We start from the raw sequence: 27,528 nt of genomic DNA on the forward strand, positions 1-27,528 counted from the left end.
TAAACAGCAGATGTCAACAGATCTGTGGTAACCAAAGTGGCCTGACAATCCACTTTCGTTCCTGTAAAGGTTCGAGATCAAAAGAGGCTTTCAAGTGCAATGAATGCACAAGAGCTTTTCCTCAAAATCGGGCCTGTCTCAGCATGAGCGACACTAGTGCCAACTTGGCCAACGCAAAAACCGGCGTGAGGATTCATTACGCTCGGCATCTAGACCTGTACAATAACTGCCCCAATGAACTGGTCGAATCTATAGTCACTGGTTGCAATACGGTGGATAACAGCATTCGTCTACCAACAGAGGATGTAAAGATACTGTACGACTATCTTTGGGAAACTGAATGGAAGGGGAGCTTTTGATCAGCTATCCGAGGACAGTCGTGTCCGTGCTTGGCAGCATGCCAATAATAACTCACAACAACATTCGGGAGCAAATTATGCGTATCAACGTCAAGAAAGCTGTAGCAGCAAGTGGTGTAAGAAAAGCAGATCTCGCAAGGCTCAAAGGAACAGAAACCGTTTTGCCCGTCTCTAACTTAATTGTCAGGTCCGGGTACTTTCCAAAGTCCTGGAGGCTCTGCTCAATAACTGTTATACCCAAAAAAGGCTACAAAGTGGGCAACTGGCGCCTAATTACAATAGGATCGTTCTTGGCAAGGCTTTTTCCACTTCAGTAAAAGTGTGAGAAGTGATTATTCACAAGATTGAAATGTCGTAAAATTTTTTACACTGTGCAGGTGTATTGGACGGAAAATACATTAATTTGCGTCCATCGCGGTTAGAAGGGTCAAAATTTAGAAATTACAAATGGACTGACAGCATTATACTTTTAGATCTTGTTGATGCAGAATACAAGTTCTTGTTTTTGACGTGGGTCGAAACGGCCGAACCCATGACTCAATGATGTTTCGGACAAGAATACTAGAAATGAAGCTGGACAATAAAGCCTTCAATTTGCCTTCTTCCACAAAGTTACCAAATTCCAATTATAAATTACCATTTGGTATTGTTAGTGACGATGCCTCTTGTCTGAAAGAAAATTTATTAAAGCCTTATCCTAATAGAAGTTTGACCTATGAAAAAAATATTTAATTATAGATTGAGTCGAGCTCGAAGAGTGACGGAAAATGCTTTTGGTATCTTAGCAAAGAGGTGAAGCTATATCACTAACGACAATACCACTTGAGGTGAAAAAAATTAAAACCAATACATATGCATGCATTCTGCTTCACAATTATTTTCTATCCAACAAGAGTGCATACCAGTGTAACCTCACAATTTTCATAATTCAAATAATTCTGACACAAACTATGTAGAAATAAAACGTGGGCTTTTCGTACAATTTGGACTTGGAATTGCATTATTCATAAACAATCTCTTGTTTCAAGAAATATGGGTGAAATTCTTGCCATCATCGATAGCAAATTACGAGATTGCTTGGAGATTGCTTAGTGATAAGTTCGGAAATAAAAAATTAATAATAAAGAACCAATAATATAAAACAGAAGATGGTGAATAAAAATTCAAAGTATTTAGAAGCTTTAGGACTATCTGTAGGAAATTGGGATATAGTAACTCGTCGTGAATGGTAGATTTCCAATAATAAAAATTCACACTTAGTAAAGTTTCCCGATAAAGTTCCTCGATTATCGGTGCCAGGTATTTGCATCGCTTCACTGTGAAAAGCAACCATCTATCAAACCTCTTAAACAGTCAGTGGTCAATAATATTAAAAAACCTTATGCTATATCAAACACATTGAAATGTATATTTAGAAGCTGATAATAGTAATTGTATAATAGATTAAGCATGTTTTGTTGCCAAAATTTCGTCAGAGCTTCATTCCTGTGATGAACGCTGTATTGTTAAAATAGTTGACCTCTCTCAAATTGACACACAGGCAATTTAAATCACTCTTAGAAGAAATGGAAAGTTGACCTCCCTTTATGTCGGCATATAAGCCATGTTAGTCGAGGCAATGTCTTGAATAAGCCTGTGTCATGTCTTTCACACATTAAAATTCTTCTTAATGAATAGAACAGCATTACCCCGAATTGAACAATAAAGAATGGTTATGCCAATCGATGTTTCTGACTGATATGACTAAACATCTCAATAAACTAAACTTAAGATTGCAAGGAAAGCGCAAAATTGTGCTCAAACTTTTTGAATATTGGATTTAACTTCAAAATTAATATATTTTTATTTGATATTAATACTAGTACCTACATATACTTCCAAATGTTAAAGCGCGTGCAAATAAATCGACCATAGACAAAGATAAACTTAAAATTTAAAATTGAAGCACTTAAAGATGGATTTTCCAGAAGATGCAAAGACTTTGTAGTTTATGTGCTTGTCCTTCCTCATAGTCATAATAGATATATCTTCCTCATAATTAGATCCATCAATGACACTGTTTGTGTTTTCAATTTTGAGTGGATGAATGTATATAATTTTGGAACGAAAGTTATCGAACTAATATCTTCAGAATTATATCAATTATAATTATAAAAAATCTGAAAGATGACTATGGTAAAATCGACTGCTACACGAAATTTTTAGATGTCATTGCCGGAAAGATTCAATTGTTTAAAAGAAATTTGCATGTGCTCTCCTTTCCACTTTTGGTTCCACATATCTACGTGAATAAATTTTTTCTAACATGAAACATATTTTGAGTCCACAAAGAAGTTAACAACTGAACATTCAGAATCTTGTATGATATTAAAAGTTACAAATTATACCCCTGATATTGAAATGTGCACGGACAAAGTTTGCATCATTTTTTTTAAATTTATGTTATTATTTTGTTATTTTTATTTGATTATTTGATAAATATGTTTAGAAGATAATTTGTATATAAAATTGTTCTCCCCTAGAACCCCGCTATATAATTTACAATTAAGGCGACACCCTGAATCATATTGCTAAAAGATTGCCGACCCCTGTTCCGAACTTAATTACCTAATTTAAATCGAGGGAGACACAGCCATTCACATCATTGTTCACGCATCACAAACACACCGACTGACTCTTCAGCTATTAATATAAAACCGTACAGACTACCACATTATCCTAAATTAACCAGAAACTAACAGACAAATTACTGAACTCTTAGGCAAGGACATTATAAAATACAACAACAGTCCATGGAATTCCCCGTTACTTCTTGTGCATAAAAATCAGACATTGGCTACAAGTGGATATCTTGGCCTCCTCCAAATTGCTATGAATGACAATGACAAAAGTAAGACTGCTTTTTCAACTCAATCCGCTCATTACCATGAAAAAAGAATGCCTTATGGACTTAAAAGCGCTCTTGCAACCTTTCAGAGACTTATGAACTCTAGGCTTATTGGACTACAAGGCCTCAAAAATGTTTCGTATACCTAAACAACAAATCTAAAATTTCTAGACCTAAAATGTTTATTGACAAAATGTCCAATTTTGCAATACCCTAATTTTGACCAGACCTTTAGCTGCATGTAGGTAAGAAAGATATCGTAACACTACAAAATAATACATATTAATTTTTTTTTGTATTTAATGATAATAGGCGTGGGTTTGGTAATGTTAAATTCACTTTGTGTTTCTTCCTCAATTATTAAGCCATTATAATATATTTTAATATACGCAGTGTTTTTAATTTTTGAATTTAGTTTTAAATTCGGAATACAATTATAATAAATTTTTGTGATTATTTTCAGTAAAGATGTGTGTAAAAACAATGCACATAAATGTGTTATCGGAATGATATTGAGAAACTGTAAAACATTTAAAACAAATCAGTCACTAATTAGCATGTACTATGCAATTGTACATTGTAAACTTCAATCAATCGATTATTTGGTATCCTCAATTTAGTAATAACTCCGATGCGCTAGAAAAGATTCAACAAAAATTACTAAAATATCTACATTTCAGAATGCACAAAATTTATCCCGAACATAACTTTGGCCACAATATATTACTAAATGAATTCAGCATATCATCTCTTGCCACGCATCGTTTTACTGATATACTATCAGTTTGTTTCAATATAAACTCTGAAATTTATAGATTCTCTTCAAAAGCTCAAATATTTTACAAGTATCCTATTCTTAAATCTAATGCTCTGTTAAATTTATCTATAGTACTAATGTCCTCTAACTTGAATTCAATAAAGATGCCGATGTTCATAATACACCAATAAAACAACTAATTACCATCGGCACAAGTTAATCTTGATACTTCTTCACAACTATGTTACTTCCATGAAATATAATTTAGTGTTACAGTTAATAATTAGATAGTACTTTAGTTTATGTTATGTATTATGTCATACATGGTTAATTATATTGTTATGTCATGTGTAATTATAATTGTTTTTTGTTATAAAATAAATGATAAATAAATAAATATCAGAAGCTTTTGCTATTGCTTATAAGACCAGCAAAACCTTTGTAAAAAAAATTTGTGTACTATTACACATAGGTAATTGTAACTGCATATCATATGAAAAAGCAAAATTAAAAGTTGAATAAGTAATGAAATTTATTATTTTTATTAGTAATAAATATATTATTTATTTATTTACTATGCCAGTCAACGAGACTGAGACAACAATATATATTATTTATTCTTTATTATATTGTGAAAGTGCAGATTGCAGCATTATTACTAGATTTTCATTAGATTGTTTCGAGTTTCGTTTAACACAATAAATAAAATTTTATTCGAAGTAATTTTCAATTATTTATTCATCTTGTATAGTGATACCGAAGTAACTAATATTTATTTGGATACAGAAATAAAATGAAAGAAAAAAAGTGTCTTGGTTTCAACTTAATTTTATAGCTTATTATATAAGTTCAGATTATTTGAAAAATGCAACCAGTATATCTGTGGAATCTTTGAATGCAGAAAGTGAATTATATGTTAGCGACGTTGAATATTTAGACAAATCAATCCACAAGACAGTAATATCAATTGTAAAGACAAGGAAATTCGTGATGATACAGATGAATTAAGTGATAGTGAATAGGGAAATATTCCAAACAAATGAACCAGATGATTCATGCAACTTTCTTCCAGTTCTGAAGATAAAGCTGGAAGTAATGTACCAAACCCGGAACTGAAATAGATTCAGACGGAACTATTTGGACAAAAGTTGATAAAGGAGATGTTGCATGTAGATTACCAGTTCATAGTGCTTTCAAAGACATACTCAGGCCAACGGCACACAGCATTTTTGGATATATTCGTTTCAACCAAAAAAGTCAAATAAGTCAATGTTTGCAAACAGACAAATTTGCAGTTTTGTTTCAGCAGTTTGGAGAAAATTTATAGAAAATAGACAAAATTGCTTCAAACCAGAAGCTCATATTACTATGAATGAACAAATTTTTCCAACTTATGCAGATTTACCTAGTATATGCTAAATGAACATTAGAAATTTTGTATAAAATTCTCATTGGCATTTGATGTAGAGACAAAACATGGGGTAAATGGCTGCCCTTATTTAGGAAAAGTTGAAGCTTAAAATGCATCAACCACTGTTAGCAAATGTATCAAATAAAACTTCTCGAATCATATACTATGAAGAGTAAAACTTTTACACTCGATAATCTTTTTTAGAAGAATGCTTCTAGCATTCAAACTTAAATCTAAAAATACTTTGTTAGCTGGAACTTTATGCACAAACAAGAGAAATATACCAAAAACTTGATTAAGTATTGCATCACAAAAAATCTATAAAATCTATGAAATATCAAGTGTTTTATTATTCAATGACATCTATAAGACTACTTAACTACTGTAATCAGTTTTGTTCAACTTAATGCCACAATAAACATGTTTCCTTTCAGACCAGTCATTTTGACTGGTATTAAAAAAAGGAGCATTTAAAGGGTTGGTAAATCTAGTGATGGAATTTGTTTTAATTATTTTACTTCCACATGCAATTACAAAATAATACTCAGTGACATGAGAAATTGTCAATAAAATGGTTGGTCAACAATGTGTTAAACTGAACAAGCCAGCATAAGTAAACAAAACCATTTAAGATAGAAAATATATAAATAATAAAATGACATCATATCATCAAGCTTTATCCTTTTAATTGATATTGGAAAAAGCAAATCAACATTTTTTGCCAACTTGAGATAAAATGTATCTTAAAATGTTTCATAAATTACAACATATTTAATTATTGAGATCAAATTAACTCTGTTATAAAAAACATGCAAACTTACTTAATATGATCGCTTACTCCAGTTACCTCAAATAGCTCCTAAATAGAGGATAATTTTGTTATGTAAAACATTCATCATGTTGGATAGTATTTCTTCACCGACTCCTAGAAATATAAATTATTATAATATTTGATATAAAAAAATGAAAATATTAGGTTGTTCAAAGTGTAGTTTCAATTTTTATAGGTTTTTTAACAAGTCATTTTTGTGTAATAAAGAAATACTGTATTAAATTATATATTGACCGTTTAACACTGACATCTTCATCAAATTTCTGGGAGTAGTGTAATTCCAGGATCATAAATTTTTTGGTTGTTATTTGGCAAAAAACTGATAAAGGTGCTTCTTGGCCTCCTCATTTTGAGATGAAGGTTTTACAGTCTAATAATTTTTTTAGTAACAGAAACAAATAATAGTCCGATGAAGACATGACTGGAGAATACAGTGGGTGCGGCATTGTGTCCCATTCTAGGTGTAGAAGTTGAAGTCATATCATATAGTTTATTTTCCATTGAAGTATATCATATACTTTATTCAGCTGATGACAGCAGACATCAGAATTAACTGTTATGTTATCTTGAAATAACTGAAAACATACATGTCCTTTAAAATCTCACCATACGTACGGCATCATCTGTTTCTAGTGAATATAGGCTTGCAACTGGTTTGAGAAAGTCCTTTTTTGTTTCATGAGCAATTTAATGAGATATATCGTATTCAAACCAATTTTCATTCCTAGTGGTAATTTTCTTCAAAAACCAATCATTTTCAAGACGTTTCAGAAGTGAATCGCAGACTTTAATACAGCGACACAGGTTTTTCTCTATGAGAACCTGGGAAACTCATACATTGAGCTTTGATAAAATCCTAGACCTTTCGAGTCATGAACAATTAAATTTGATAATTTTTATCATTTGTAATGTTTTCTACAGTTAAACAGTAAAATATGTCGACAATGCAGCTAATTGTTTCCATATTTACAGAGACAGCATCCAACAACAACTGTGCATAATTGATCAGCATTTTTCACATACCTTAATACAACCTTAACAAGTTCCAAATGATATAATAATTATAGGGCTCAAGTGTGATGTTATTTAAAAAAAAAAATACAATTAAATATGTGGTAAAACAACGAAACTACTATCCAAACAACCTTATATGATTTTAAATAGTATCAAAAAGAAAGAAAAGATGAAATGCCCACAAAAGACATTTTCAAAATATATTTAACATGTGCTTTGTCGTAACCTCACCCTGGAATTGTAACAATATCGAAGAACAACGAAGTACGTACTCACTTAACAATCATAAATAAGACAAACAATAAGTTTAAAATTAAATTAATAGCGTGGCACAAAAATAAATATGAAATTGCAAAGCAAATGCAGAATAAAATGCTGTCAAAGTTCTTTGCTTTATTCACAAATTAATCTAATAAGGTTAATGATTAATTCAATAAAATACTAACCACAAGCCTGTAAATAATTATATCGACAATTAAGGTCATTCATCGTCCATTAAAGCACTGAACTTAAACAAAATAGAATTAATATCAAATACCCTAGACAATATAACAGGCCCAAAACAGACATGTTGAATCACATCTGAAGCACCGAGCGACATAAATTACGTTAAACGAAGAATAACGAAGTAACTCGGAAAACAAATATAAGGGTGTCGGCACACTACCATAAAGCGATGTACGACAATCGTAATGATAAAACTAAAACCCAAAAACCTAAGCATAGATAAAATTATTATATATAATTATTCTTATATAATTATACGAATATAATACTTATTTAATTATGGATATTTATATTTGTTATTATATTTTTTATATTTTGTTCTAAGTGAAAAGGCCTTGCCTTATACAATACATTGAAAGCATAGACTTAAAGCTTATACATTGAAATTGTATAAGGTCTATGGTGAGAAGATATAGTAATATGATTTATAAATAGGAAATAGAATAGAATATTTATAATAATAAAATAATAGAATAAATAACAAATGAAAATAGAATAGGAAAATAAGAGTATAATAAGTATATAGTAATATAATAAGTTACGAGCATGGTCATAAACTAAAATAGTAAAAGATTAAAAAAAAAATCAATCACATTGCAATAACTATATTTATATCGTTCCTAATTTCACTATTTTTTAACAAGTCATGTATGTGTGCTAAAAACATAAGAAATAGCATTAAAATAGAAAATAAAAGTATAATAAGAATACAATAATATAATAAGAAAATATAATAACGATAAGAGCATGAGTTAAATAGTGAAATTTCAATCGATCAATCATTAAGCAATAATTATATGAGTATATTCTTGATTTCACAAATTTTTATGATAGGTCATTGTAATGCACTTGAAAACTTGGATAAAATCAGTTTTTTACGGTTATAATAATGTTAGTACTACATATTGGTATAAAACATATAATAACTTCGCGAAGGAGAAGTTTATGTTTTCTTCAAAAAATCCGATTCGCTAATTTTATGTTTTCTCGACGTTTCAAGCCATTCTGAATCGAATGAGACCAAATTTGGAAAAAGCATGTGTTTGTGTATGTGTATATGAACAGATTTTTTGCCGTAAACCGACGTTTTCTCAAAAACGGGCGGACCGATTTCAAAAATTTAGAAGCCATTCGATGCATTTCGATGAGGAATATCGTTTGTCAGTTTTGCGCTTCGATCGGCCAAGCCGTTTCTTTTTATCTCGCAGAGAAGTAAAAAAAATTTGTCCACGTTTTAGCCCGCAATTCTGAATCGATTATGAAAACTCAAAAACCGTTCGAAAGATATTGGTTGGGAATCGTGCTGATTAGTTTTTGGTAGAGATCGGCCGAGCCGTTTTTTTGTAATAAAATGTTAAAACAAATTTTTTGACGATTAATATTATTATTTTTTGACGGTAGGTATTATAGTCTTCTAGATCATACTAAAATATTGCGGCCGTACGACAACTCGCTTAACTTTAAAAATTCGTTCAAGTTTGCAAAAATTGGTATAGATTTTTTGGCATTTGTCAAAATTAGACTAATCATCGACGTTTTCTCAAAAACGCCTGAATCGATTTTAGAAATTTAAAAGCCATTTGATGTATCGCGATGAGGACTATCGTTTGTCAGTTTTGTGCTACAATCTGCCAAGCCGTTTAAAAGACAATACTATTCAGAAGAAACAAAAAAATGTGAAAGTGACTCTCGAAAAATATGGAAACTAATAAATAAAACATTAGGAGGAGGAAAAAATAAAAATGAATATTAAGAAAATATTGAAAAAATACAACATAAAGATAAAAATATATTTCTTACAGAAAAGGAAACCATTGCGGAGTATCTCAACAAACATTTTGCTGAGATAGGTATGAAAGTACAAAAAAATGGATCATTGCAACTATAAACCATCAATACACAGACCTAAAAACAAAATCCAAATTTTTGAATTAACAGATGAGAAAGAAACAAAAAAAATGTTGAAAATCTGAAAAATAACGCTGCACCTGGGGAAAACAAGATAACAGCAAGAATCACTAAAAAAATAATAAACATAATAGCTCTACTCCTTGCTGTTTTAATGAATAGATACATAGAATGTGGTGTATTTCCATCGTGCTTTAAAATGGCTACAATAAAACCAATTTTCAAAACAGGAAACAAAACAGATCCAAATAAATACAGACCCATAACAATAACACATCCTTCAAGATATATGAAAAAGTAATATAAAAAAAGATTACTTAATTTTCTCATTCAAAAAATTGACAAAAATCAATATGGTTTCCTCCCTTCATCAAATACACAAGGTGCCCTAATAGATTGGATTAATACCATCAGTCAGCATCTTGAGGAAAAGATGCATACAGTTGCAATTTTTATTGATTTACAAAAAGCTTTCGACACAGTAGATCATGGCATATTGCTCAATAAACTAATAGATTTGGGTGTAGAGGGTTTGTCTTACAGCAATATCAAAGATTTCTTCATGAAAAGAGTGGTAAGGACGAAGGTGAGAAATTTCACAAGTGGAGGATGTAGCATAACCTGTGGAGTTCCACAAGGTTCTATATTAGGACCTTATTATATCTATTATACACTAATAACCTTAAAGACGTAAAATTAAAGGAAAGATACAGATTATATGCAGACGATACAACCATAGTATATGCGGATAAGGATAAAAAAGACTCGAAGATACTATAAACACGGACATGAAAATATACACCTAGTGGCTAACTGAAAATAAACTAACAATTACATATATTTCAATTCATATATTTCAAACATAGAAAAAATACTGAGATTACTAAACTAAAAATTAAAGTAAATAATAGAGAAATAGAGGAAGTGGAAAGCATAAATTACTTAGGACTGATAATAAATGAAAAACTGACATGGACAGAGCATATAAACAAAATAAAAAAAGAGTGCGCGTAAGGATCACACGCGATTGAAGTAAAACTTTTAATATTGTATGAGTAGGCAATTAAAATAAAAATAAAAAAAACATCATATTTGAATTTTAAAAATCATCTATTAATAATCACATAACATCAATAATAATAAGATCTCCTGAGAATCGGCACAGCTGTCCTACTGATATTAAGAGTTTCAATATGATGTGCAGCTTTCTTCCTAATTTTGTTACCTATCTTACCAGGAAATTCAAACCATAAACGTAGAAGTTCATCATTATCGCCACGTTCTATGTACACTAATTTTCCTACACAACCATTAGCTAAGCCATCACTTACATCAATATTAGTTGTTATTATGTAAAATTTATTCAGAACTAAAAATATTTCATTCGGCAAACCCCCGGTATCAATAACCGATTTTTGTGAAACTGCTGACGAATGTATGATTGTTGATCTGTCGCATGGCAACCTACATAAATATCCGTGGCAGTAGATATTATTTTGTCTTCAACGAGATTCAGTATAAATTTATTATATTCCATGACACATTTATTCTCTAAGAAAAGTCTTATTCCATGAGGACATAAAAACGTGATTCAATTAATGCAAGTTCATATAGGGTTTAGCGTTCATATAGACTTACGCATGACATGACGGGAGTGGATCGCGACTCGCGACATCAGCGCCTACCTGCGTCGTAGTGTTCAACTACACGTTGGCGTTTTCGTTGCATTTGTACGGATTTACACCCGTGTCGCGCCTAGAGAAATTTTTACACCCATATCGCGCCTAAAGAAGTTTTACTTCAAAAAGAAAGATAGGAACATTAACAGGGGCATTGAAAAGGATCCACTCTTTTGGCAAAAAAAAATACTAATTCTTAAAACGCAAATAATACCTATAATTTTATATGGAATAACAACATGGAGCCAAACAACTAAAGCAAACCTAAATGACATGCAGAGAATAATGAATAAAGCCATAAAAATAGCATATAATTTTCCACATCTAACACTCACCAAATACCTACAGAGAGAAACAAATAATCATTCACTAAATAACATGATTAAAATAGAGAAATGCAAACTAATACACAATAACCGAATTAAGTATAAATTAAAAGTAGTTCAGGGTTTTGGTTACTTACGTTTAAAAAACACTTATACAAAAACTATTCAAACATTTCGTCAAATGTAATTTTATTAATGATTGATTACATAGCAAAATAACTATTAAATGGAGAGATAATAAAGAGGAATGTCTCGTAAATGAATTTTAATCCTAGGAGTTTAGTTTTATCTCAATTTGGATATGAATATATATATTTTTCGTGTTTAGGATTATTTTGTCTGGGAAGTATTCGTTCTTTTTTGAAAATTTGTTGTTCTTTTTATGTTTTTAAATTTTTGCATTACTTGTCATTCCATCGTCAATACTCCTGAGCTTTTCACTTCTTAGTTTTTAAGTTTTTAATATATTATTATTAGTCATTAAGTAATTAATATTAATAAGTTATCTCTCTTTAATTTGTGGTACTTTAAAAATATGTCTGTAATATACTTTAATTAATAGTAGTCAGTTATTTCTGTTTATTTTATAATTCTTCAAAAATATGTCTGTGATGTATTTGAAAATATATTTTGTATTTCGTATGTTTTGTTCTTATTTCAAATATTAATTTTTTTTCAGATTTTTTGGCTGTATTGATTATATATACAAACCTAGACAATATTAGAGAAATCCAAATTACCGTGTTCATATTATAGACGCTTCTCTCGCCCGATTTTTACGTTCAGAAGGAATACTTAAAGGGTCCTCCGCTCGACATGATGGCGCTGCTTTTGGCATTCAAATTAATGGCGCAAAATTTGAAATGAAAACTAATGATTTTTAGTGCACGGGTATTTGAAACAAAATTTGGCATTACAATCATATTATGTTTTGTAATAATACAATAACAACAAAAATATACTAGGTAATATTATATTATAATAAATATACAATCAAATCGAAATATAAATGAACAAATACACTGCAATACACCGGTTTATATATAATAGATATCACATCTAATCTACTGGAATAACTTCTACACTTTTTTCTACTTATTAATATAAATATTTATTGAAACTTAGTGAACAATGCATATAGTGTTAATTCATTACATCGTCTGTCATTCTTAACTCTCTTTAACTAATAATCATCCCGTGCAAAATTTGACATTCTTAAGCAATTTTCTCCCAAGTATATTCAACTCCGTGTGAAGTGGTAATCCAATTTTAAACAGCTGGAACAGCTTTCTATTTATGTATTATGTCTTTCTTGTAGAAGCGTATACTTGATTTCTTACACAATTTCCTAGAACTGACCTCTTTCCTTAAAGTGTATTATGATTAGACTAATATGTCAATGCACTACGTAGTGATGTAGTAATTATGTCCTCCATATGAGTTTGAAGCTGTTTTATTCATATTGTCAAAGGGCTATGCATTTGAGAGCAATTCCTGATGAAATTTTATTAACAAATATACAAACACAAACGAACAAGAATCGCCATTTTGTAAACTTACACAAAGTTTCTTAGCAACCAACATAAAATATTTGAAAATACTTTTTCATCGGCTCACTAGCGCCAAATCTGTGACTACAAATGGACCCCTAAGTATTCTTTCTGAACGAGGATTTTGTTCTAAGTGAAAAGGCCCTGTGTATAAATGTAGAAGTAATACCAGGGGTTAATTTACATACTGTATGTGCATGTGCAGCCATAGATAAAAGAAGAGGGTGCTGCCATGTTGTAATCAATTCGTAAATTAAAATGGGTGTAACGTCAAATCGCCCGAGATAGCGATCTATTTATGCAGGCGATGTCCAACTTAAATTACTCTTTGGGACAAAATTTAGGAATTTACAAGGCACTGGGCCGCAACAAATCTGGAAAAACTAGTTGTGCATAGCATAGCGCCTTAAGGCAATTTGATGGAACTTCTCGTACCGTAATTCCAAACTTTTAAAAGCTTTAATATTTTTGAAAACTTTGAAAAAATTAGATTTTTAAGAATCTTGAAATTATTGAAAAAATGGACTTTTTTGAAAAAAAATTTTTTTTGTATGTTAAAACTGTTTGAAAATTCTTTTTTTTAAAATAATCGTAATATGAAGATTTTATCGGAGATAACTTCTCACGATTACAAGCATGTGGGGTTATTGACTGGTGAATGACTCGTGAACTAGTGTTGCCCACTCGTCCATAGAGCTGCTAGTCTCCCGTTGTCCGTTGCGTTGGCAATTATTTGTCGTTATCTATCAAGCGCTATCATATCGACATCTATTCATTCGATTAATGACCATTACTTTCGGTTGAAGCTGGCTTAGTGGTCAGACTTCTATATTAGCCTTTACAAAAATTATTTTATTTATTTAAATTGAAAATAATAATTTGTGCGATTGTTGTTTGTCATGGGGTCGCACAAAAATCGCCATCGGGCGGCAGGTTGGACATGGCCGATTTATGCTTATTTATCTATGAGGATTTCTAACTAAAATATTTTGTATTTCTCGTTAACGTAAAAGCGTTAACGTTTCATCGTAACGGACGTCGCATCTCACGCTACGTACAGGTGTGTTGGCACCCTTACATATTGTAATCGTCATATCGTCATCGTCAACTTCTATGTCTGTCGTTGATGGCAGGCGCTTCATATTACTTTCAACAAGTTTTTTGATGTTAAATTCAGTGCTTTGGTGGATGATTAATGATTTAATTATTTATTTTGGTTAGTATTTTATTGAATTGGTTATTTGCCTTCTTAATTTATATCAAGGAATTTTGACAGCATTGTATTCTGTATACGCATTGATCTTAAATGCTAAACATTCGTTAACGTTCGTGTGTTTTCTATCATTTATTGTTAATGTTTGAATTATTTATTAGATTTCTTTGTGCGTACGTTTTTGTTGTTTATCGATATTGTTTTAATTTAAGAAAAAGGTTATGACTTGCACACGCCTGTCATAATTTAACAATTTTTTCTGGGGCCATTTCATGTTTTCTTTCATTTTGATACGGATTGAAATATATTTTCATTTGTGTATCAAATATTATATTATTTTATAATTTCAGATGCCGGTGAAGAAATACTATTTCACATGAAGGATCATGTGATCTTTTCTGAACAAAATCATACTATATTTCTAAGGTAGGTCATTCGTTAGGTCATCTAAGGTAAGTTGCTGCATGTTGCTCCTATCAATTAAGTTAATCTTGATCACTGCAATTAAATATGTTGTATTCTATAGAATATTTTGCCTACAGTAGGAAAAATTTCAGTATCACCTGAAATGATAAATCTTAGTAAACTGATATGTGTCTTATATAAATTTTGCAACTGAATGGTGTTCTAGTCGTTTGATCTGTAATCTATTAACGGTGGCTCAATCAAGTTGACAAAGATATTTTTGTTTAGGAATAATAGCTAATAAATGTTGCCTTTTTAATTCTGACTTTAGCAGTTAGTGCAGTGGTTTCCAATCTTTTCTTCCTTGCGCCCCTCTTTTTTTCTAACAATTTAATTCAAATATACTTAACAAAATTATGCCAAATTATACACAATATTTTAAAAAAATGTACATACAAACATAACTATTGATTATAAGAAAAAATAATCTGAAATTTAATAAAATCAAATCATAGAATAATAATTAGCACAACATTAAAAAAATTGGTTGCGACGGTTGAGCTTATTTTCATCATATTTTTCAAAATTAAAAAAATGTACATACAAACATAACTATTGATTATAAGAAAAAATAATCTGAAATTTAATAAAATCAAATCATAGAATAATAATTAGCACAACATTAAAAAAATTGGTTGCGACGGTTGAGCTTATTTTCATCATATTTTTCAATGACATATGGATTTCTAATAATAAAGTAATGCGAAAATTAGTTCCTTAGATTAGTCATATGATTGATGATAAGATCTTTACTTACTTCTATTTCATCAGTAACACAAGTAATTTTGAAGGTGGGAAACATGTCGAAGTTATTAGTTTTCATCCTAGCTATCCACAGTTTTAATTTTTTCATAAAAGCCATAACCTTGTCTTTCTGAACAAAAGCATGAATTTGAGATCCTTGCCTTGATTTAGTTAAATCGCTTTGTCTTTGTAAAATATCAACTAAATATGCAAATTTTGCATAGAAAGTACATTTTCTTTGGTACTCAGTATTTCTGTTTTATATGATATGCAGCAAAACAGTCTCCAAGATGTAACGCAACTCCACAAGACTTGCACATATTAAGTTTGTCGCTCTTCCTTTTTTGCAAAGTGTCAAACCTGCTTCATCTTTTTTGTCATCAGCAAGAAATATGGCACTTTCTTAACAATTTAACACTGCACTACACTAATTGACACAATATTAATACCAAGCTATCACTAGTTCAAACATTTAAAACTAATTATGAATTTGACACAAACTACATTTGTGTACATAGTTGTTGAAGTCTAAAAGCTGAATGAATGCTATTTAAAACTAATTATGAATTTGAATTAAAAAACTACATTTGTGTACATAGTTGTTGAAGCCTAAACGCTGAATGAATGCGTGTACAAAGATTTTTTTAAAAAATGTGCAAATTGGTAAAAACATATGGTTACGGAAAGTAATAAAAATGGACACCCTTATTCAGTAATAATATTGTTTGAAAAATTGTTGAGGAATATTCTGTAATCATTGCAGAGTGAAAGCAGTCAAGTCTCTTGTTGATTGCTTCATTGCTTAACGATATTAGACAACCTTCACTAAATCTTCTTTTAAATATATTGGTTTCAAAATGTAAAATACTCAGGTTTAGAAAATCAATTTTATTTTTAGAAAATCAATTAAGTTGAAGGGTGTTAATATGATCTGAAGCATTGTTCTATACTGATTTTAATTTTTTTATTTATTTCTATGTTGAGAGATTCTTTTGTGTAAATTTTGGCTAGTTTTGCTAATGTAAAATCGTTGGCAATTTAGACAATTTAATTTGTATACTAAATTACTTAAAATTTTCGTATAAAATTTAGATTTTAACCCTTAACTGCATGATTTTTTCTATTTCGTTAAAATAAATCAGGGTGATGTAATTAATGCTCTAGATCAGCGTTTCTCAAACTTGTTTCTTCCATCGCCCCCTTTGAAGATCAAAATTTTTGTATCGTCCCCCCTACCAAAGGGTCTGGGCGTGTTTCCATACAGAATTGGCCCCACCCTGGTATTTAAATTATTTTAATGCCATTTTATAGGTATTTTCGAGAAAATTCGATATACCAAATTTCAAATACGTAGCTCATCATTTGGCCGAGATATCAGTGAAAACATGTGAAAGTGGCCCCTTTTTTCAAACTCACTTTTTGTCGGAAATATGAGAGATATTGAAAAACTGTTTACGTCATTCTATTTGTACTGATCTTGTCTATATTATTTATAATGAATAATGTTAAAAAATTGTCATTTACTGGATGAAAAGTTGAAAACAAGTTTTTATTTGAAATTTTCGACCAGTACGGTTAATTTGACTACTTTCTAAATAGCATCATTTTAAAGCCTGTATATTTTACTTTTATTATCCAAAATCATATTGAAATCGAAGTGGAACTTTTTGTAAAAAGTTGAAAAAACCGAAGGTAGTACCCGCAGAACCCGTAGAATATCCGTGTAAGTAGCGTCTCTCAATAGCAAACCAGTGCACATTGCGCTTGGCGCGCATCGGAACATATTATATATAAAGGTAATACTTATTTAAAAAATAACACTAGATATATACATTTATGTCTTTTATATTCATATATTTATGTATATAATTATTGTGGTTATATATTTATATACAATGTTTTTTTGTTTTGAAATTATACCTGAAAAATTTTAGGATTGATTTGAATCCAGCTCGTAAGGACCGATGAAAAATTTAGGATGATGATTGCTTGCCTTATGAAGGACCAATTGTAAATACTTTGATTATAACTGTTTATATTTATTTTATATTAATAACAAGTTATACGTATATTTACAATAATTTTAATACAGTTTTTGATTACGTTTTGACTGATTGATTGATTTGTATATTTTTCGATAGATGATTTTTTGTTTTTTTTATCAATATAGCCGCATGCTTTGATTGGCGCGAACATCAGGCCCTATTATCTCAGTACAAAATCCGCGTTCACAACGCGTAGTTCCAGTCACGACCGCTAAGCGCAAATTTGGCGCTAGTGAGCCGATGACAAGTTTGACAGGTTAGTAATTCACGAGCCAGAAATGTCAAAACATGAAAATTTTCATATAAGTTAACGTATATCAGACGTCCATTTTGTTTTGATTCTTATTGTGATTGTTGTGTTTACAAGTGTTTTATAATTGTTTATACGGTTTTATTTGTGATTCAAACAAAATCTATAACTCTTAAATGAAGAGGATATAAAGCAGTTGTTAAAGCAGTGTATATAAGAAAAATTTAATCACAATACATTTTGGGAGCAAGCTAGGGGTCTTTTATAAGAAAGGCAAGGCTCCTCTAACTTTTCAGAATTGTATTAAACTTTGGAGGCTCTTAAATATATATGGAAAAGCATAAATAGTCTAGAATTTACATTTTTTAGGAACGCCACTGAGTCAATGAACGAAATCCAATTGCCGTGCAAGATGATAAAATAAGTTAATTTAATGCAGCAGTTTTTTTGAATATTCAAGATAATATCAAGAGCCATTTAGCATGACTGGATTTATCGCAAAGAATGTGCTGAAAAGTGACAAATCTTACTTGGAATGATTATTAGTTAATAAAGTAATGCACAGACACTATAATTTAAACACCATGTTTTGTGTTCACAAACATTATTGGTAGTGAATAATGAATTATTATCCACTTGAAGGCAGGGATCCTGTAATTCGTTAAACTTTTTATTTTTCCTTTTTTTTGAATAAATATGTTAGCAACATATTGCTATTTACTTTGATATCTATTTTAATATATGTATTATTGTTTGGTATGTTTTGTTATTGTATAACAATGTCAATATAAGACTATTGTAATGCAAAATTTAAATACAAATAAATTATTTTTAAAATTGTCAATTTTCTTTTATTTCTAATTTTGGCGCTTTAATTTGAATGCATTTTGGAGCACGAGGCTGCCGAGCGACATGCGATTAAAGCGCCATCACCCAACATTGCGGTCGTGACTTTCCCTAGCTCTCTGAACGCAAATACCGCGAGAGAGAAACGTCTATATTAGTATATTGTCTAGGCGCGAACATTCTCCCGGCCTTGAAATATAGGGTCTGTTCGCAGTGAGCAGTTTGTGACAGTCCACAACTCTTCCAAACTCATTCTGATTTGTTACACTGCGCATGCGCCATCTCATGACAGTTTCCAACGGTTTGACAAGACGGTTTACATCGAACGCGACGAAACTGCCGAGAGTTCATTCGCATGTCTTCGGTATAGTTCGTTTCGTGTTTCTGTTTATTTGCTCAGTTTGAGTAAATGAAATGTTTAATGTGTTTTATGGAGAGAATTTAACATAATGAGTGACAACGAGTTTTTTTATGATTTTTTTGCAGAACGATGAGGAGGAGTTAGATTTATTAGAGTTTGTTCAAGTTACAAAAAATGAAGAATATCTTGGTAAGTATCAGTTATTATAATTAAAAGAGGTTAATATAATATAATATTCCATAAGTGCAATTTAATCATTTTATAGTTTTATTTTGACAGAAAAAGTGGTGCCATTGTTTGATGACATACAATTTCTCGAGCACTTCAGAATAAGCAAAACAACGTGTTCTAATATATCAGAAATATATGAAGATAGTAAATATTATAACAAAATTAAATATGGACCATTCGGAAAAATCTGTGCATTTAATCAGGTAAAAATGTACTATAATTGACAAACCAGTAAAATCATAATTAATTACATATTATTTTAGATACTAATATTTTTATGGTTTGCGGGACACCAAACATCCAGCTACAGGGATGTCAGTGATCGTTTTAATATAACGTTAAGTACTTTACATCGAATAGTGCAAAGGGTTGCTTTCTTTTTATGCAATTTATCCCCAAAATTTATTAAATGGCCGAGTGATGAGGAAAAGTTGGTGATTGCCACAGAATTTGCTAAAAATGATTTTCTAAATGTAATTGGTGCAATTGACGGTTGCCACATTCGAATAGATAAACCGATAGAGGATCCAAATTCATATATGAACCGAAAAGGATTTTATTCAATTCATGTACTGCTTTTCATCTACTTGCATCTATATGTGTTTCACAGTATTCCAGTTTACAATTATATGTATTTTACAGATTCAGGCAGTTTGTGATGACCAAAAGAAAATTATAGATGTGTGCATTGGAAATCCTGGTTCTGTTCATGATGCCAGAATATTTCGAAAATCAAAATTGGGCTCAAATTTAATTAAAAATGTGGACATTTTATTTTATTAGGAGATAATGGCTACCCACTAAATGCAAATTTGATGACACCTTATAAAAATACTCATGGCCTTACAGTAATTCAGAAAAATTTTAATAAAAAACTCAGCAGTAATCGAATTAAAATTGAGCATACATTCGGCATGCTAAAACAAAAGTTCAAACAACTATATCATTTAAAACTAAGAAATATAACTCTGTCTCACTGATGAATTTGAATATTTGCAAATGGAAGATGAAAATAATGAGACATCAGATGATGTGGCAGATTCTGATCCTTATTCAACAGATGCTTCAATATTACGGGATCAAATTGCAGCTAATTTACCATTATAGGCCTAATTAGGCAAAACCTACATTATTTATTTATTCATTAATTTATTCATAAGCACACCTTAATAATAACAATAAATATTATTTCAGGCTCTTGTCAAGTACTTATAATGTATTATTCTGTGAATGTTCTGTATTGAAAAAAAATTAAATGAATTAATAAATTAAAATCAGGCGTTTATATTGGATAATGATTTATTTATATTTATTGCAAATTTATGAATATTATTTTATTTTAGAGCACTCCATATTTTTGTTTTAGAATTGCCAATTTTTCTTCTTCTATTTGTATTATTCTTTCTTGAAACCTCAACCGGTCTTCTCTCATTTTCTCTAAAATACTTTGCCTTCTACGGCGCTGCCTTCTTCTTGAAGTTGTAATAATTTCTCTAACTTCATGTACACTTTCATCCCGCGCTTGTTGGTTGTGTGGAATGTTTTCTATTTCTTGTACATCATTAGTTTCCAGTATGCAGACTGGATTCATATTGTGGCTATTGCCATATATTTCATCCAACTCTTCTGCATACTGGAAACTGAAATTTCCTTGCCCTATTAGACATAATTGTTAATATGTATAAAATTATTTTATATATTTATATCATTATTCGTACCAGTAGCTCGACTGTCAACATATTTTTTATAATTACGTTGCAGCACTCTCCAACGATTCTCAATGTTGCCTTCCGTAAACGTAGTTCCAAATTTATTATTTATGTCAGCTTTTATTACAATCCACATTGCCTTGATTGTTCTTATTTCTATTGACCCAACATTCGGTTTATATTTTTTAAAACATTGTATTAAAAATGCTGTTCTCTCATTAGACCAAACAGCATCTTGAACACCTACGGCTCCATCAGGAAATATTAAAAATTCTTCTAGTTCTATAAAATAATATATATTTAGTAAAATGAGAAATTAATAAGCACTAACAATTTATTATTATAATCATATATATATATATATATATATATATATATATAATATGACTTTGAAATATGTTTATAAAAGAAAAATACATGTAAATTAAAAAATATTTTAAAAAATTAAATTAAAGAAGATTTTGCATTTACTTTCTTTCTTTTTTCGACTTGTGGCTGAAAAATTTTAATAATATATATTTATTTAATATATATTTATTTATATTTATATATTTATATTTATATATCAATATTATTATTATTATAATTACCTTGATTCATAATTTTATAATTATTAACACTTTCACATAAAATACGTATAAACTCTATAACTTGGAATATCCTTTCGCACAAAACACTATCGATAAGAAAAAAGTTTTTGGAATCCGGGTCTTTTCTCGTTTTGAATGAATAATTTGATTGTAAATGCATTTTGATCGCACAGAAGATAACAATAATAGTCACAATAGTCAAAAATAAACAAAGCTACAAAGTAAGCCTATAACGCTCAGATTAAAATTTGAAACCGTCAGACACCAATACATAGACAATAATACCAATTCTCGCAGTCACGAATCGACAGTCACAAACTGGTACAAACGCATCAAACCGAGCTGACCGAACGCGTAGATAAAAATCCACGACAGTTTGGGATTCAGTTTGGACACATCGAACGGTCAAAACGATCTGCGCATGCGTCTGACGGTTGTGTACTGTCGGCGACTGCACATCGAACAAACCAATAGATTTCAAAATAATTGGTAATCTTCATTAATGTGAATTAATTAAGTAGATGTTAGTGGTTTTGGTAACACTCAAATTTAATGAACTGCATTTCTTGATTCTTATTGGAAATCATAGTTTATCTTTTCTTTTTTTTTAAGTGCTATAAGACCAATCAGTAATAATCAGTTCAGTATTCTCTAAATTGTCTTATAGGAGCACCGTGACATTGTCTCCTTAAACTGAATATTATGGTTGCATTTGCAGACGAAAAAAATTTGCATATTCTGACTCCATATTCCACATGCTCTTGTGTTTTGAAGTTGCTGAAGTTGAGGTTTAAGATTTTTGAATATGGAAGTGATCAGTATCTTTTGTATTGGAGCTTAAGCAATATTTAACTATGTTCCGATCTGTGTCTGAATTCTTCCGAAGTGTGAATAATTTGAGGTTTGAAATATAAGCCATGATTGAATATGATTCCACGATATAGTTTCTTTTTCCATGTTATTCGTATTCTTGTTTTAGTTCGATTTATTTGCAAAAGTTTATAACATTTCATAGCAAATCTTATTGTTTTGTTTTATGAATAAATTTTGCAAGATTTATGCATCAACCATTTTGTCGCTAAATCAGATATTAGTTCGAATATAATACTATATTCATTATATCTTGTGTTTAAGAGACATGCGATAAAATAACATAGAAAAGCCTCCATTTTTTCATTTAATCTTGTTAACAAATATAAGTAGTAAAGATATAATATTTAAATACACATGTGTAGGTATGGTATCGATAATTGATAGATGAATGGATTTTTGGACAGCGCTATGGGGTGACATTTGTAAAGGTTTGAGTTTTGATTTGAACCCCAAGGTGCAAAATTCCATTTCACCTAAGAATGATGTCAATGTCTTTAGTTTTAAATATTTGTTAATGTGTACTTTAGTTAGGTATGTCTTGCTTGATTGTTAGGACCAATGTTTTTTGCAATGGTTTTGTTAATGCGTACTTAAGTTAAGGATGTTTTGCTTGATTGTCATGACTTGTTTTGATTTTATCAATTTATTAAGGGGGGCGATACATGTAATCGCCTTAATTTTTACCATTTTTTGAGGACTTTTTAAATTGGGAAGGAATGATTGAATCTTTTTGAACTTTTTTAGGGTTATTTATTATATATTAAAATACACAAAAAAAATTTTTTTTTAATTTTTTTTTTTTAAATGGCTGCCGTAAAAATAAATCTGCCAAGACCCTCTCGGAAAACGCCATCAATTTGCGGGCGTTCTCACTTTTCGTACGGTGATCTGAATTTAAAAAAATTAGTTTATACGTGTTCATAAAACATATATCTTCTAGTTAAACCAAAAAAAAATTAAAAAAGTCACAAAATCGTAAATTGGCACACCTTAGAAAAAAAAGTTCGATTTTTCACTTTTTTTTCAATGGGTTTTTTTGGTAAAAGGGTTAATTTTTGAAATTTTTTTTGGAATGTTTGAGGTTTAACTAGAAGCTATTACTGTAAAGTAGATGTGTGCAAAATTTCATTGGAATCGGTTGAGAACTTTTTGAGTTATCCCGCCCGCAAATTTCAAAAATGTCGTTTTGAGAAAAACGCGTTTAAAGTTTTGACACAGAAACAGATAAGAGTACAATAGCACTCAAGCGTCGAGTTGAGGCGTGGCACTTAAATGAGTTTTTATTGTATAAATAATGATAATTTTGTTTTGAATATTTACAGGCATATTTTTGAGATGTTATTGTAACGATTTATAAAAAAAAAAAATCGATTTTTTTTTTCTTGTTACATGTATCGCCCCCTTAAGAGATTTATTCATTTTGTTAATCATTAATAAACTCTGTGGTGTTCTGTTCTTTGTCATTTTAGTATTTGAACAAAGTTGAGATTCATAATACGTACCAGTTTAATGAGTACATGCTAAACTTGCAATTCAGATTCATATTTCAATCGCAAAAATTGCAAAATTGTTAATCGTGCGATGCAGTCTTTAGTTAGAAGCTAAGATGGACCTTGGCGCGTTGCAATGCTTTAGTATGCTACAATGATTTTAATAAATTGTATGTAACCAGTAGTTTGCATACATTTCTGTTTTGAATAAATAAAATATATTCGCAAAAGCGAATTTATATTTATAAAAATAGAGATTTCAATCATATTAGAGTGACAATAAGATCGCTCCAATATAATTTTTTATCAAACGCGATACTTAATGCCCGTTTCATTTTTCGCGCAAGAATTTTTAATAATTGTGCCTCACTTAGTTTGAGGTATAAGCAGTGCCGGCTTTAGGGTAGGGCGAGGTGGGCGACCGCCCTGGGCGCCGGCAAAAAGGGCGCTGCAGGCGCCCCCCGGCTGATGCTCATAGTTCGAGGTCTGCTTAGTCGTCTCGTAAATTCCCTAAATTAAGCGTTTTTTTTGTCTATTGTCAAAACACATTGTCCTTTTAACGTTTTGGTAAAAAAAAAGCTAGCGTTATTGTAGCGAAGCGTAACAAACTCAGCTCATTCGCATGGGATAGCGAACTTGGCCACTTGGCCAGTCACTCGAAATGGCAAAATCATTGATCACATAATTACTAGTGGCCCAGTGCAAACTCGCATTGATAATTATCCGAAGAATGATGCAGGCCGACATTTCTCTAATTCTCATTTCACAAAAATTCTTACAAACAATGAAACAATTCAGCGCCGTTGGTTAATTTACTCCGTTTCTAAGGATCGAGTTTATTGTTTTTGTTGTAGACTATTTGATAGTAGCTCAACGTCGAACTTAGTATCTCAAGGGTATAACAACTGGAAATACTTGTCTGAAATATTAAAAATCATGAAAATAGCACTTTTCATAAGAAGTTTTACTTTTTCATGGATTGAAGCTGAACTACGATTAAAAATAGAAAAAACGATGGAATAATGTTTTGTCTAGATTGATGCATATCACACTTTATTTAGCCGAAAACAATATGACGTTCAGAGGCACTTCTGACAAACTATATACGCCAAATAACGGAAAGTTCTTAGGCTTTGTACAAATACTAGCCAAATTTCATCTAGTCATGCAGGAGCACTTGCGATTAGCTATGAAGGGTGATATTTCAGACCACTCAGCTTCTGTTCATCGATGGAAAATTCTAACCGATCACTTGGGACTATATACTATAAAAAAGCACAGTGACACTCGTTGGGAAGCAAGAATAAGTAGTGTTACAGTAGTCCGTTATCAAATTAGTACTATCCATGATGCTTTGATTACTTTGGCTCTTGAAACTCAGAAAACTGATGTTCAAATGTCTCATGAAGCTACTACTCTAGCCGAACAACTAAAAGATTTCAGCTTCATAGTTTCATTGGTTGTTTGGTATGACATACTTCATCAAATAAATGTTGTAAGTAAATCTCCACAGTCAAAAGATATGGATCTTGGTAAATGTACACAAATGTTGAAAAAATGCGGCAATTTTTTGGAAGACTACAGAAATACGGGCTTTAAAGCGCTATTTTAACTGCGAAGGAGTTGGCTGAAGAACTAGAAATTGAGCGTCAAGCTGGTGAAATTGCACGCGATGACCCTATAACTTCTCCAGAAAAAAAATTTGAGGTTGAATTTTTCAACTGTCTTTTGGACAACATTAATTTCAATCAATGAAAGGTTCGAACAGTTAAATGAGTACTCGGAATATTGGTCTTTTTTGTACAATATTAACAGATTCCAGAAAAACGCGACCTTCTCAAGCTCTGTAGTGATCTCCAATTAAAATTAACTGTAGACTCTAAATCAGACATAGATGGTTGTATGTTATGTGATGAACTTATAAGTCTGGCATCCCACCTGATAAAATGTGGTTACTCCCATTTTTGTTATAAATTTTATCAACGATTTCAACTTACAAAAACTGTATCCAAATGTATGGATATCATTGCGAATTTTATTAACTATACCTGTAACGGTTGCTAGTGGGGAGCTTTTCAAAGCTGAAGCTAATAAAAACCTATCTTCGATCAGCGATTTCGCAATCTAGATTGACAAACTTAGCAACTGTGTCAATTGAGAACGAAATTGCTGAAAACATCGACTTCGACAACCTTATAAAAGAGTTTGCTGATAGAAAGGCCAGAAAAAAAAATTCTATTAGTTGGTTCTATTAATGGTTATCTTTTATAATATTTTTTTTTTTTTAATAAACGGTTATTTCATTAGATGTTTTTCTTTTTTCCAAATGGGTTTGAATTGCAGGTGAAGGGCGCCGTAGAAATCTCGCCCAGGGCGCTGGTAGTGTTAAAGTCGGCCCTGGGTATAAGAGTGCGATGTATTTTGATAGGGCTATTCTAGATTTTTCCACTATTCAATTTTATTTTATAGCTAGAATTTGAAGTGAAAAACAATTCATTCGCGCGCTATATGTATAGATATGTAATTTCGTCTTCTTAGCACGATTTGGAGTTGGAAAGAAAAGTTTTGAATGATTAGACTTCAATTCATAAAGATTGAGTTTAGCTTGCGTAAAATGTTAGTGCGATTGTTGTTAATAAAAATTTCATTATTGTATCAGCTGTAGTGAATGAAAACTATGAACGTTAAAATAATTTCTGGGGATTTCGAATATTTTGTTATTGGAAAGTTTTCTCCGATTGTTTGATGAATCTTTTTGTCGTTTATCTGAACTAAAACTTGTTCGATCACTCTCTTTATATCGACCGTTAGTATTGAAGTATGAATTTTAACATTCGGTATAATGAAACAGATTTCGTTTCGGATATTCGGTCTAACAAGTTGTAGCTCAGTTAACAGCAGACTTGTATCGGATTTACAAGGTGCTTCTAAAATTACGCGAAAATTAGTTGTTAAATGGATTGACTTTAACACGTCTGGATGAGGTGAATATAAACTTTTTTAGGTATGCTTGCGTTTATGAAGTTATCATATTCGGTGAATTGGTTTATGTTTGCAAATGAAATATGACATTTTTAATGTTACTGTCTACTATATTCTATGTCTTTGATATTTTTTGCAAATTGAATTATAGTACCAAAACTTCCGTCAATAGCCTTAGTTGTATTAGTAATAGAATGCTCTTCGCGTTGTTTTTCCGTTTCAGTAAAGTATTGTTTATCGTCGTATGTTTGCGTATTTCTGAAGATGTATCTACTTGAGCTTTAAAGTTAGATTCATGATTTGAAACCGAAATTGATTTAGAAATGTTTAATTGAGGTAAATAAAATTGAGGCTGTTTTATGTTACCTGCATTATTTGTTGTTTTGGTATAATTTAAATTGAGTTCCGAACTAGTATCTGATTTATTCAAGCTGCTGCCTAGCCCAGGCTTTGATAATGTTGTCAAGCATTTTGGTATTTATCAAAAAACTCTTCTAAT

The 27,528-nt window shown here is 30.7% G+C and overlaps 1 pseudogene; it reads left to right on the forward strand.

Annotated features, from left to right (window-relative positions):
* Nucleotides 1-19,008: 19,008 nt before the first annotated feature.
* Nucleotides 19,009-20,365, forward strand: LOC113381062 (annotated as a pseudogene).
* The last annotated feature ends 7,163 nt before the right edge of the window (nucleotides 20,366-27,528 follow it).

Source organism: Ctenocephalides felis, unplaced genomic scaffold (assembly GCF_003426905.1).
Source record: "Ctenocephalides felis isolate EL2017-DRISC unplaced genomic scaffold, ASM342690v1 CF-g0.4_SCAFFOLD_02541, whole genome shotgun sequence".
NCBI classification, from domain to species: Eukaryota; Metazoa; Arthropoda; class Insecta; order Siphonaptera; family Pulicidae; genus Ctenocephalides; species Ctenocephalides felis.